At 45.8% G+C, this 12,298-nt stretch overlaps 1 protein-coding gene across 1 annotated transcript in view; it reads left to right on the forward strand.

Moving 5' to 3' along the window:
- Nucleotides 1-463: 463 nt before the first annotated feature.
- The window catches only part of TNRC6C (trinucleotide repeat containing adaptor 6C), a 142,524-nt gene continuing 130,689 nt past the window's right edge, over nt 464-12,298 (forward strand). The window contains exon 1 of the mRNA XM_080826379.1: nt 464-506. The gene's annotated coding sequence lies outside the window, so the exon portion shown is untranslated. The remainder of the gene's footprint in view (nt 507-12,298) is intronic.

Genomic DNA, 12,298 nt, shown 5'->3' on the forward strand with positions numbered 1-12,298 from the left:
GAGCGCCGCCCCGGCCGCCCCCGCCGCCCCTGACAGGGCCGTCCCCGCGCCCGCCGCGCTCCTGCCGCCGCCGCTGCGGGCCCGCCCGAGCCGGAGGCGGAGGGAGCGGAGCCGGCCGAGCGCCGAGCGCCGAGCGTCGCCGCTGCCGCCACCTCGGATCCCGGGCCGCGCCGGAGCCGCCGTCCCGCTTGCGGGCGCGAGGAGGAGGGCGCGTCGCGGCGTCGCCGGGGCCGGACCTGGACCTGCCGGGACGCGCCGCCGCCCACCCGCCCGCGCCGCCGCCCCCGCCGCCGCCGCCCGCGCCGGGACCTGAGCCCGCGGCGCCGGCGCTGAGCGGGCCCCTGCCGCCCGAGCGCCCCGCAGGCCCCGGGGCGGTCGCCCGGATCGTCGTTGTCGTTGTCGCTGCCGCCGCCAGGCCCGCGCCGCCGGAGCCCGGCCGAGGAGCCGCCGCCGCCGCCGCCGCCGCCGCCGCCGCCGCCGCCGCCGCCGCCGGGGACGGAGCCCAGGTGAGCGCGAGCCGGGCCTCCGAGCCGCCGCCGCTGGCCCAGCTGGCGGCGTCGCCTTTGTTCGGCCGGGCCCGGAGCGCGAGGGGCTGGAGGGTCCGGGCGGGAAGGGATGCGCGGCGCGGGGCGGCGGGAGGAGCCGCCGGCGGCGCGGGGCCGGTGCGTGCGTGCGCGCGGGGAGAGGGGTCCGCGGAGCGCCGAGTGCGGGGGAGCCGGCCGGGTCGCGGCGGGCGGTGCGGTCCCACGCCAGATGTGTGCGTGTTCAACTCGTGCGGCTGTTGGAGCCGGGCGCCCCCGGAACAGTCGCCCCTGGGTTTTGCATTTCCGATGGCGCGCACGAACCCGCAGCGTTGTCGGTGCAGGGCCTCCCGCGTCGTTGTTTGCGGGAAGAGCGAGCCCTGGGCGTGCTTTGGGGGAGGGTGCGGGCGCCCCCGGGTCTTCTGCGGGTCTGGAGTCAGGTGGGCTGCGAGCGGGGCTGCAGACTGCGGAGCAATGCGCACGAGGAAAAGGAGCCGCGCCGCAGCTGCCCTGCTAGCACATCACGTAACCCGAGCGCCCCAGTGCCACCTCCGCTTGAGCGACGCCTCATCGGCACCTTTACCTTGTGGGTGACATTTAATCAATTGGTTCGTGGCTGCTAGAACGTGCAGATGCGACTGTAGGGGTTCTGCGCGGGAACCCGGCGGGGAAACCGCTCGCCTGTCGTTGCACAGAGCTTTGGGGATCTCACCGGAGATGCAGGATCGGTGCCGCCCTGGGCGGGGGAGGAGGAGCTGCGGAGCCCGGCTGCACCTTCGCGTTTTAAGGCGCTCCGCGGTGTCGAGTGATTCTGTACAAAATGAGTGGAATTGTCTCTTTGCCTCTGTCAGATTAAACCTCCATTTGAGTTGCCTGCTCGCCTGTGTCTAGGCAGGAACCGCAGATCCTGAGCTCAAAATGGTGCTCTGTGGATGTCCAACTTGAGCGCCTTGAAGGAGTTGCAAGTTGTGGGCATCTGGCTGGTTTAATCCATTGTGTGCCGAGGGTCGGGTTTTCTCCCGTGTCGGGTATTCTCGTCGCTGCGCTGCTGTCGGTCGAGGTGGTCAGATGGTGATGATCACTGTGTAGCAATTGCTAGGGGCCTGAGCCGAACCTGACCCGCACAAGGCTTATTTTATGCAACTTATGTCCTACGTTTAGAATTGAGTAACTGTGAGGATGAGTGGAGACGCTGGAGATGTGTCTTGAGGGATCTCAGCGGACAGTGGTGGCCAGTTTGAAGTGTGGCCGGGTGTTGACAGTTGTATGCTTCGGTTCCAGACTTCCTTCTGTGCTACCAGAAAACGTAGAAGATAAAACTTAGCCTCTGGCCAGATGAACTTGGTTGGCTGAGGGCACCTTGAAGAAAATTACGTTATTCCCGAACCACAGAGATGGTGAAGGTCTTTGAACACCTTTCATGTGGCACTCCTAGGATGCTTTGTTGGGGGAAATGATGGTAAATGAAGTTTTAAGAAATGACTAGCCCAGTTTCATTATCCAAGTTAATTTTGTCAGTGTTTATGGGAGATAGTAATGGTCTGAGTAGCTGCCACTTTACTTCCCTATCCTGAAAGTTTGCTCTTTCTACAGAAAGTTTTTAATATTTATAGTCTCATAAAAATAGAGGGTCGGGGCACCTGGGTGGCTCAGTGGGTTAAAGCCTCTGCCTTCGGCTCAGGTCATGATCCCAGGGCCCTGGGATCGAGCCCCACATTGGGCTCTCTGCTCCACAGGGAGCCTGATTCCCCCTCTCTCTCTGCCTGCCTCTCTGCCTACTTGTGATCTCTATCAAATAAATAAAATATTAAAAAAAAATAGAGGGTCTCAGACTCCGTTTTTCTTTCACACCTTGGGTCATGAGATATTGATACCCCAGGAAATAGTAACCGTAAAAGTATTGGTTAAGTTAAATTTGACTTATGGTGACACAGAGTGATTTCTTTAAGCTAGCACTTCCTCAAGCAAGAGAATGGATCTGGGGATCCCAGATGTTTTGTATACATTAAACTCACACACACACAGAGACTTGATTTTATTATGAGGATCTAGTTTTATTTTTTTTATTTTTTAAAGATTTTATTTATTTATTTGACAGACAGAGATCACAAGTAGGCAGAGGCAGGCAGAGAGAGTGGGGGAAGCAGGCTCCCTGCTGAGCAGAGAGCCCGATGCGGGGCTCGATCCCAGGACCCTGGGATCATGACCTGAGCCGAAGCCAGAGGCTTTAACCCACTGAACCACTCAGGCGCCCCAGAGGATTTAGTTTTAAAAGACTGATTCTAAGCCTTCCATCTTTCTTGTCCAAAGCAAAGATCTTACTGATAGGTATCTCTGTTTTTCGCTCTTAAGCTATTAAATAAGGTTGACACCGAGGCTGTCATAAGACTTAATCTCACTATTTCATTTTGGATTCTGGCATTTAAATATTTTAGTAGTAACCTGGGGTACATGTAAATGTTGACTCTGGTTTTCCTTCTTACAGTGTTTATTGTTGTTCTTTTTTAAGTGGCGCATGTTTTAACACTTTCACAAAGATTAGTTTGTAGCAGGCTTATATTTATACTTAGTTGGCTCAGGAGTTTTGGAACACATAGTTAGTTGCATTAGAGGGCTGATTATGAGGGAAAGTGGGGTGCATTGTTTCATTGGACCTGCAGGGGTTAAAACAGAAGTAAGTAATGGGGGGGGATATACTCTAAAATTACGGTATTTCTCACCACCACCACCTTTTTGTTAAACAGCCAGCTTTACTGAGATAAATTTGTGCTTCTCCAAATGCTGTCATCTGGCTCACTTCCAAAACCAAGCTGGGGAGGAGGAGGTCAGGACTGGAGTGGGGCAGCCTTTTTCCTCAGTGAAGAGAGCTTTCAGTTGGAAAGAAATGGAAGATAGAATTCCTACAGTACTGGCTGCAGACGGAGTGTCTGCATGACTGCCCCAACTCCAAGTGAGGGCGAGAAGCGCCTGAGTATAAACTTACTCTTGCTCCACTCAAAGTGATGCTAATATTAAATTTAAAAAAAGGGGGCGTACTAGTGAAAATTAGTTTATTTATCCTTTATTTGAGTATATAGAATATCTTTGGCATCATATAACTTTTCTAACAAGTTGACATTTTAAGGCTTAGGAGCCATTTTAAAGACTATTTATGGGTCTTTTGGGCCTTCCCCAGTAAGAATTAGACCCATGAGATTGCATGCGAATGTCGTAGACGACTCTTAGCACTTAGTCAGGGCTTAGTGTGCAAAGGTTGCTATCTGAGATTTTATAAGGAAGAAAATAGATTGTCTGCTCTGAGGCTGTTCCCCATATTAGAACAACATATGAGATTATTAAGATTTGGGGATGCAGCAAACAAAGATTAGCTAGAGCGACTGAAGTCCTGGGGGCGCGGGTGGGGAAGCATGAGAAACGGGTGAGGAGGGACAGATTTATAGAAGGTCTTGGAACCAGGAGCCTTTAGCAGAGAGCACCTAGACCGTCTAAGTAAGCGGGGAAGAGCCAGGCAGCTGTGTGTGTGCGTGGTTTTTTTGTTTTTGGTTTCTTTGACATTGTTACGGCTTCTTACTGGTGATTTTTGAGACAAATGGCTTTTTACTTTTCACACCCAGCTTTATTTTAGAGGGTCTTCTGATGTTTTAGATGAGCTGTAAGGCAATCTTTTGAAGGAGTATTGGTGTTGCAATCTTTTTGTATGATGAGTAGATTTTATTTGCTTAATTAAGACAGCATCTTAATTTTGCTTGAAGATGTCACAGATTTAAATAGAACAGAATATCAAATGAGAACTGGCCTTTTTTCTTCAGGTAGATTTTTACAGATTTTCTTGATTTAAGCCAGTTAATCACGAACATCTAAATTTTTACAAATTAGCTTTTAAATAATTGTGCAGTCATGAGGAGAGCATTCTTTACTTTGCCAAATAATAATACAGTAAGCTTTCTTTAAAAACAGATTTTAATGCAGTAAAGATGTTCTCAATTATAAACATTCAGCTTGTATACAACTTTTCAAGAATATGATTACTTACAAATATAAAGATTACTTGTCAGAAATAGCAGTAATCTTGTGTAGAGATTGTATGTGTGATGTTGAAACCAAGAAATGTGTAATCCTTGCCCAGTGAACTTGTTTGAATAGCTTGCTTAAAATAATCCTGTAAGTTTCCGATTGTGCAGAGCATGCATTTGAACTATAAGTTATTTAATGAAAAGTAAAATACATATTCTTTAATTCTCCAACTGGGATGTGACGAGGTTTTGTATATTAAAAACATGGTGAAAATTCATACCCTTTGTGCCATTTTTAGAGTTTTACTAAAAATGAATTCTTTTCTTGGCCACAGATGCTTTCAGAGAATGAAGAAGCTGTTGCAGGGATGGAGAGCTGTTTGTTAAGAATGCATTCTTCCCCCGTAGCCCTCCAAAGGCTACAGAGCTGTGTGTGGAGCTAGACAATCTGGGCACCCAGCCATAAAACATCAGCGCTGAAGCACAGATAGTTGTTCGCGCCCTCCTGAGCCCTCCTGGCTGTGACCACCGCAGGAGGAATGGCCTTGGGAAAGCAGTGGTCACGGCTGTGTTGAACTCGTAATATTCCATGTGGCTCTTTGGTTTTGTTTTGTTTTGTTTTTTTTTGTTTTGTTTTGTTTTTAAAGATTTTATTTATTTATTTGACAGAGAGAGAGATCACGAGTAGACAGAGAGGCAGGCAGAGAGAGAGGGGGAAGCAGGCTCCCCGCCTAGCAGAGAGCCCGATGCGGGGCTTGATCCCAGGACCCTGAGATCATGACCTGAGCCGAAGGCAGAGGCCCAACCCACTGGGCCACACAGGCGCCCCGTCTTGTGGCTCTTTGAGTTCGAGCTATGCAATGGGACTTTGGTTTTCTGAGATACAGTAATGAGTACGGACGGGCAAGAATACAGGTTCTAAGGCACGTCTCTTCCAGGTCAACGTATTTAAATATTTGCTCTAGGAAGTGGGAGTAGTGACTTGCCTGTCCTGTGGTCTCTCTTTCCTTCTTTGCCTATTTGTCACAACACTCCTTTCTTATTAGAGAGCAGCCTGCCTGAACACCCGTGGGATCACTGGACCACCGGGTCACAGCACCCAGGGCCCAAAGAGTCATCTGGAATCTGTCTTCCAGAGAGCCCGGCAGGAGGGATTGGTCTGTTTGTGGCTTGGTTCCCACTTTACTTCCTCATCAAAAAATTTTTTGTGCAAAAATATGAGAATGAAAGAGTGTGCAAATAGATCAATTTGTCGTCATTATAAGGTTACAGCATTTTCTGTGACCAGCATCTGTTCGTATATAAATCCACAAGATCCCCCGTGATCCTCTAGAATGCAAACACCTGAATGGCTCTTTTTTCTTTTTCTTCCTTTTTTCCCCCCGAAAGATTATTTATTTATTTATTTATTTGACAGGCAGAGATCACAAGCAGGGGGAGAGGCAGTGGGGGGGAAGCAGACTCCCTGCTGATCAGAGAGCCGGATGTGGGGCCCAATCCCAGGACCCTGAAACCAGCCACCCAGGTGCCCCAGCTCTTTTTTTCTTTAAAGACCCTTCTGTTTCCTTTCTTTGGAACATTTTAGAAATTAATACTGTATTGTGTCTTCCTAATGCCCTTCCTGTGAATGCCCTTCCAGTACCAGAGTATCAAGTCAAGTCATTCTCAGCAGGGGACCACCCCTGTCTATGGTTGAGTCCCTTACTAAGGTGCAGACTGGGTAGAGCCAAGGTGGTTTAGGGGAAGAGTGGTTTGTCGGATTCATTTATGTGTGCTCAATTAAGACTAGTGTCTCTCACAGCTAAAATCAGCTACTTGAGTTGAGCCTGGCAAGGGTATTGTTTACTTTTTATTCCCAAAGATAATTTCTTTTTAATTACTCTTTTAATAAGTGAGGGAAATCTAAGTTAAAGTAGCAACAGGGAATTGAAGTTAAGATCTGCAGTTGGGAAATGGCAGCGTTGGGACACTGTGCCCCCTTTCCATCCACGCGTGCTGTGGAAAGATGTTAACAGAGTTGTTCAGAGGTTACGGGGGGGGCACAGAATTACTCCTTTGATGACATTCTGTTTTCTCACACTGTATATCACGTGGGCAGTGCACAGGGGAGGGGAAAGTCTGTGGAAAAGGAATTTAACCTTTGTTCTTCCGGAGGCTGATGGTTTTGAGAAGGGTTTGGGGCCAGGGGATGAGATGGGGGAGGAAGGTGGCTCTGTGGAAGGAAGGACATTTGAGTCTCTGGGACAGTTGAGAATTGGGGATGGGGATGGGCGGGGGCTGGTTGGAAAGCATGCTCTCAGGTCACCAGAGCACCACTTAAAAATAATCTTCAAATAGGTACAGCTAATAATTGAGCACTTACTGTGTGATACTGGACCGAGGACATGAGTGTTATCTTATTCCGTCTTCACAGCACAACACACCTGAAAAATGGTTGCTTTTATTGTTCCCAATATACAGACCCAGGGGCACCTGGGTGGCTCAGTGGGTGAAGCCTCTGCCTTCCGCTCAGGTCATGATCTCAGGGTCCTGGGATTGAGTCCCGCATCGGGCTTTCTGCTCAGCGGGGAGCCTGCTTCCTCCTCTCTCTCTCTCTCTGCCTGCCTCTCTGCCTACTTGTGATCTCTCTCTGTCAAATAAATAAATAAAATCTTAAAAAAAAAAAAAAAGAATACCAATGTACAGACCCAGAAAGGGAGGGCAGAGGACAAAGTAATTTCTCCACAATCCTACAGCCCGTAGAAAGGAAAGCCGGAATTTAGACTCAGTCCACTTCAAAGCCCTCACTCATGGTTAAATAGCTTGGATTATTTGAATAGCTTTTTAATTAGTCTTTCTTCTGGTCTATATCCTACCAATCCATCTGCTAATATTAACCGAATGCTTTCTGGGCACTGTGTGTGTGTGTGTAATCCATTCCTCGGCAGCAACCCGTGAGGTAGCTCCGTTACTGTGTACCTTCTCTAGAGAGGGGAGCTAAGCCCCACAGAGGTTGAATAATTTACCCCAAATCAGAGACTTAACAGTGCGTTTAGGTGCTGTGATGCCGACATTGGCATCTTGCACTGCCGTCCCCTTGCACTATCGTCCCCTTGCACTGCCTTCTGAACCCCAAGCCTGGCACGTCATTAATGCTCTATGTCACCGAAACTTAATGCCTTCCCTGTGCGCTGACCACAGTGAGGATCAAGGGCTCCCTGCCCTCCTAGAGTTGTCTGACTAGTGAGAGAGGAAGACACCAAACAAAAAACAAAACAAAAACTGAAATAGCAATTAAATGTTGTGAAACTTCCTTAAGTTAACAAAAACGTATGGTATATAATTATATAGTCATACACCGTATCTGCCCTCTTGAAGATGCATGTTCACATAATGGATGCTCCCGGAAGTCCAGCAGGAAAAAAATGTTTGCCTTTATTAGCCCAGTTTTCCCCCAACTTAGGTGACCACCACACATTGTTTACACATTATACTGCCTTTTGATTCAGTGGAATCAACTTTGAGAATGCAGAAATAGAGTGCCTGATCATTCAGAAGCGGGAGAGGGTCCACGGGTTGCAGTGGTCAGGCAAGACTTCACTGGAAACAGGACCTGGAAAGTTGATAGAATTTGGCTGGATGGGAGAACGTTTTGGAAAGTGGCTAAAAATAGCAGCTAGAACTCTTTTTTTTTTTTAAAGTAGACTCCCCGCCCAGCATGGATGCCAATATGGGGCTTGAACTCACAACCCTGAAACCAAGACCTGAGCTAAAATCAAGAGTCAGTCAGACGCATAACAGACTGAACCACCCAGGTACCCCTGGGTCACGGTATTTTTATCGAATAAGTGAACACTTGGTCTAGCTGTAAGAAGAAGCTTGTGTTGGCCGTGAGGCTAAGGAGCTGTGTGGATACGACCTCCATTCTTTGGCTGCCAGTGGTTGTTGATGGGCATGACATGAACCAGGTGGCAGATTAGAAACCTCTTTTGAGCAGGTGGTTGAAGGGGAAATTGGAAGTGTGAAGACCATGGTTTTTGTAGTTGTCTCTGTAAGGTGATGCAGGCTTGGACAAGCTTAGTGGTAGGACCGAATTGAAAAGGTGTTACAAAGAATCAGCAGGACAAAACGAAACAGAAGGACTGGTGTGGGCTGTTGGAAGCAGTGCATTCTAAAAGGTAAGACTCGCAGTGCTTGCCTCTCTTTCTGGAAGTTCTAGAGAGGCTTTAGGTAAATAAAGAACCTAATTTTGAAGTAGTTGGTAAAATACATGGAGTGCATCCTTTTAGAATGCTGACTGGGGAAAGATGATACATAAGATAGCAGTTTTAGGAGAGTTTGTTGTTTGAGTTCTGGGATAGAGATTTGACTCACAGCATAAATCTCAGTATGTAATGAGCCATGTAATAATAGGGTTCTGCTGTTAATTATGGTGAATACTCTCGATGAAATCAAATGTTCTTAGTACCATACCCATAAAAATATCTTAACTCAGACTTTATATAACAGTACTAGGTGTGTTGTAAATTATATGGATATGGGATATTGACAGAAAAGAGAGAAAACAAATCTTCAATATTTCTAGGACATGTAAGATCAGATTATGACATAACAGATTATAACATAACAGATAAGATTATAACATAAACAGCAGTGTTAGGCTGTGTTGAAGTTACTAGAACTTTTTAAAGGTTAGATAAATGTAATAGCATCCTTAAACCTAAGTGATCATAGATTCTTTTTTTTTTTTTTAACAAAGAAAACCATAAAATGGACCTTTTGTTACTTTTATAGAGTGCGGTGGGGAAGCTTTTTGGGGGGCTGGCTTTAAAACAGACAAGAATATTATTTATTTACTGTAGTCAGGTGATGAGTAAGAATCTTAGCCACAGTTGCACTTCTTTATATATTATGGTTTTGTGTTTAATTGATGAGCATGAGTCATTCACCCTGTTCATTTTAGACTCAGAACTCCAGCAAAGCTCTTTACAGATTCCTGTTTTGCAAAGAAACCTTCATTATCATCATCATCATCATCATCATCATTTCTCTCTTAGATTTTGAGTTACTTGGTAGCAGGGATAATAACATGTCCAAATCTTTATTTTATCTACAGTATTTTATGGATACTAAGATCAGCGTTTTCAGTTTTGTTTTGAGTCATCTGTTTCTTCAGAGATGTTGTTTCCACAAATGAGAGTAGGGGAGAGAAGAGGCTGAGAAATGAGTACTTGCCTTCTGTTTTTAGTCTTGTTGGGAATAGTGACCCGCTGACCATGTTTTCAGCTGGTCTGCCCAGCGTGTGGGCTGCGTCTGCAGGTGCGCGGCTGCGTCTGCAGGTGCGCGGCCGCTCCGCGGTCCTCCGCGGCGCCCTTGCTCCATGTTTTCTGGGGGCGCCTGAGCGTTGGGCTGTTGCCTCCCCTGAGGCCTTTGGGGTCTGCCAGGAAGTGCCACCAACCAAATTATGAAGAAATAATGTGACATTTCTTATGGACATTTAAATTTTGATATGGAAAACAAATTACAAAATAATTCCTGGTTTGGCTTTTACAGATCTGGTAACTATCTTCCCATACTAGCCCACTGGAAGAATGAGTATTTTAACTAATGGAACCATTCTGGCCAACCCAGAATGTTTGGTTAGTATATATTAAACATATCCTTTTATTTTCTATCAGGGGGACTCTAGAAATCAGATTTTAAAAGAATGTTGTCAAAATTCTTTTTCTTGAAATCAGTTTGTGTTGGTTCCTAATTCCTTTGGCAAAATTATTAGATGTGGTTATTTAATTAGCTTACATACTTGCCTATTTGTCTTTTTTTTGTGTGTGTGTAAGATTTTATTTATTTATTTGAGAGAGAGAGAGAGTGAGACCGATGGAGAGGCAGGGAGAAGGAGACTCAGACTCCCCGCTGAGCAGGGAGCCTGATGTGGGGCTGATCCCAGGACCCTGGGGCTGATCCCAGGACCCTGGGATCACGGCATGAACGAAAGGCTGATGCTTAATGACTGAGCTACCCAGGTGCCCCTCAAATAAATAAATAAAATCTTTAAAAAAAATGGGTTTTTCTCTTTAAGTTGTGATTTTCTAACTAAGTCTCAAATCAGTGGACATCAGTTTCAGGATTCAGCCTTTAAGATCATTCAGAAGTTTTGTTTTAAGATTTTATTTATTTATTTGACAGAGATCACGAGTAGGCAGAGAGGCAGGCGGGGGTGGGGGAAGCAGGCTCCCTGCTGAGCAGAGAGCCCAGTGCGGGGGGGGGGGGGGGGGGGGGCTCAATCCCAGGGCTCTGGGATCATGACCTGAGCCAAAGGCAGAGGCTTTAACCCATTGAGCCACCTAGGTGCCCTAAGAAGTTTTTCTTATCTTTTTATTTGTTTTTTTCCCATAACCTTGCCCCCATTTTTTCATTTGCTTTTTAATTTTTTTTTTCATTTTATTTTACATTTTTTCTCCTGAAATTGCACTTCAGAAACAATAGTAAGGCGTGGTTTGGGGCAGTAGGGTGAACAGCCTGCTTTCTTCAGTCTGCACTGTTGTGTTGCTAAGCCTGTTTGCTCTGAAGATACAAATTCACAGCTGGAGGAAGGATTCTAAATTTCATAATAGCTATAGTTTTTTAAATATGTATAATTTCATTTTTTATGAATTTATTTATTTTAGAGAAAGAGAGTGTGCACTTGCATGCACACAGGTTGGGGAGAGGCAGAGGGAGAGAACCTTCAAGCAGTCTCCCCACTGAGTGGGGAGCCCAACATGGGGTTTTTGGTACACGACCTGTGCCAAAAGCAAGAGTCAGACATTCAACTGACTGAGCCACCCACGTGCCCCAATAGCTATAGTTTTTTGAGTGCTTATCATGTGCCAAATATAGAAAGTCTAATATAATTTCATTTATTCTCATTAGTAGATAAGAAATCGAGGTATGAGAGAGGTTAGGTCTACCTGATTAACAGTGACAATGCTCCTGACTGTTCCATTATTCCATTTCATTCAGACAGACAGAGTGATTTTCATCATTTTTAAAGATCTAAGAGTTCTTTGGGGCCCCAAATGTGAAATGTGACATTCGACCTATTTTAATAAAACAATTTTATTAAGCGTCACATAAATAACCTGTGTCTATTGGGTTCATAGCCTCAAATAGTATCATTTTGGGCGCTAAAAGCATACTAAGAGAAAACTAACGTTGATGTGTTTATAAGAATCATTTATCTTTGAAAAACCTGATGGTGAATTTCTTTTCTCTCTGATTTCTAACTTTGGCATCTAGAATGCAGTGAGGCAAGGAGTGTGTCTGTAAGACAAACAAAGATCTCATGGATTTTTTTTTCTTTTTTTGCCACAGCAGCAGGTTTTTCTTGAAGCATTATTTGAAAATTAATGTTACTAGAAATTTTAAGCCTATTTAAAGGGATTCTAGTTTTGATCCAAATTATTAAAAGTGAGAAGACATTTCTGTAAAACTCTGTGTCACCTTGAAACTGGAATGCTTTAGTTAATGGGGTAAGCTGGAGGTAAGCTGCCTTTGATACAGAAGAGCCGCGTCCAGATGGGCGATAACTGTCTTTCTTCAGTCTAATTCACCCATTTCCTATTCAATCTCAAATCTCAGTTGGAAAGCAGTTTCCCTCGCTTGACCCATTTTTCATCAGCATTATATCTTTCTTCTGCTTCTTCAATAAAAAAATTTGAAAGGAATGGAGTGTAACCCTTGCAGACTTACATGGTAAGAAGAGTTAAAGATACTTGCTTTGGAATATGCATATTATCTTTTTGT

This window comes from Martes martes (assembly GCF_963455335.1).
Source record: "Martes martes genome assembly, chromosome: 16".
In the NCBI taxonomy this organism is placed as follows: Eukaryota; Metazoa; Chordata; class Mammalia; order Carnivora; family Mustelidae; genus Martes; species Martes martes.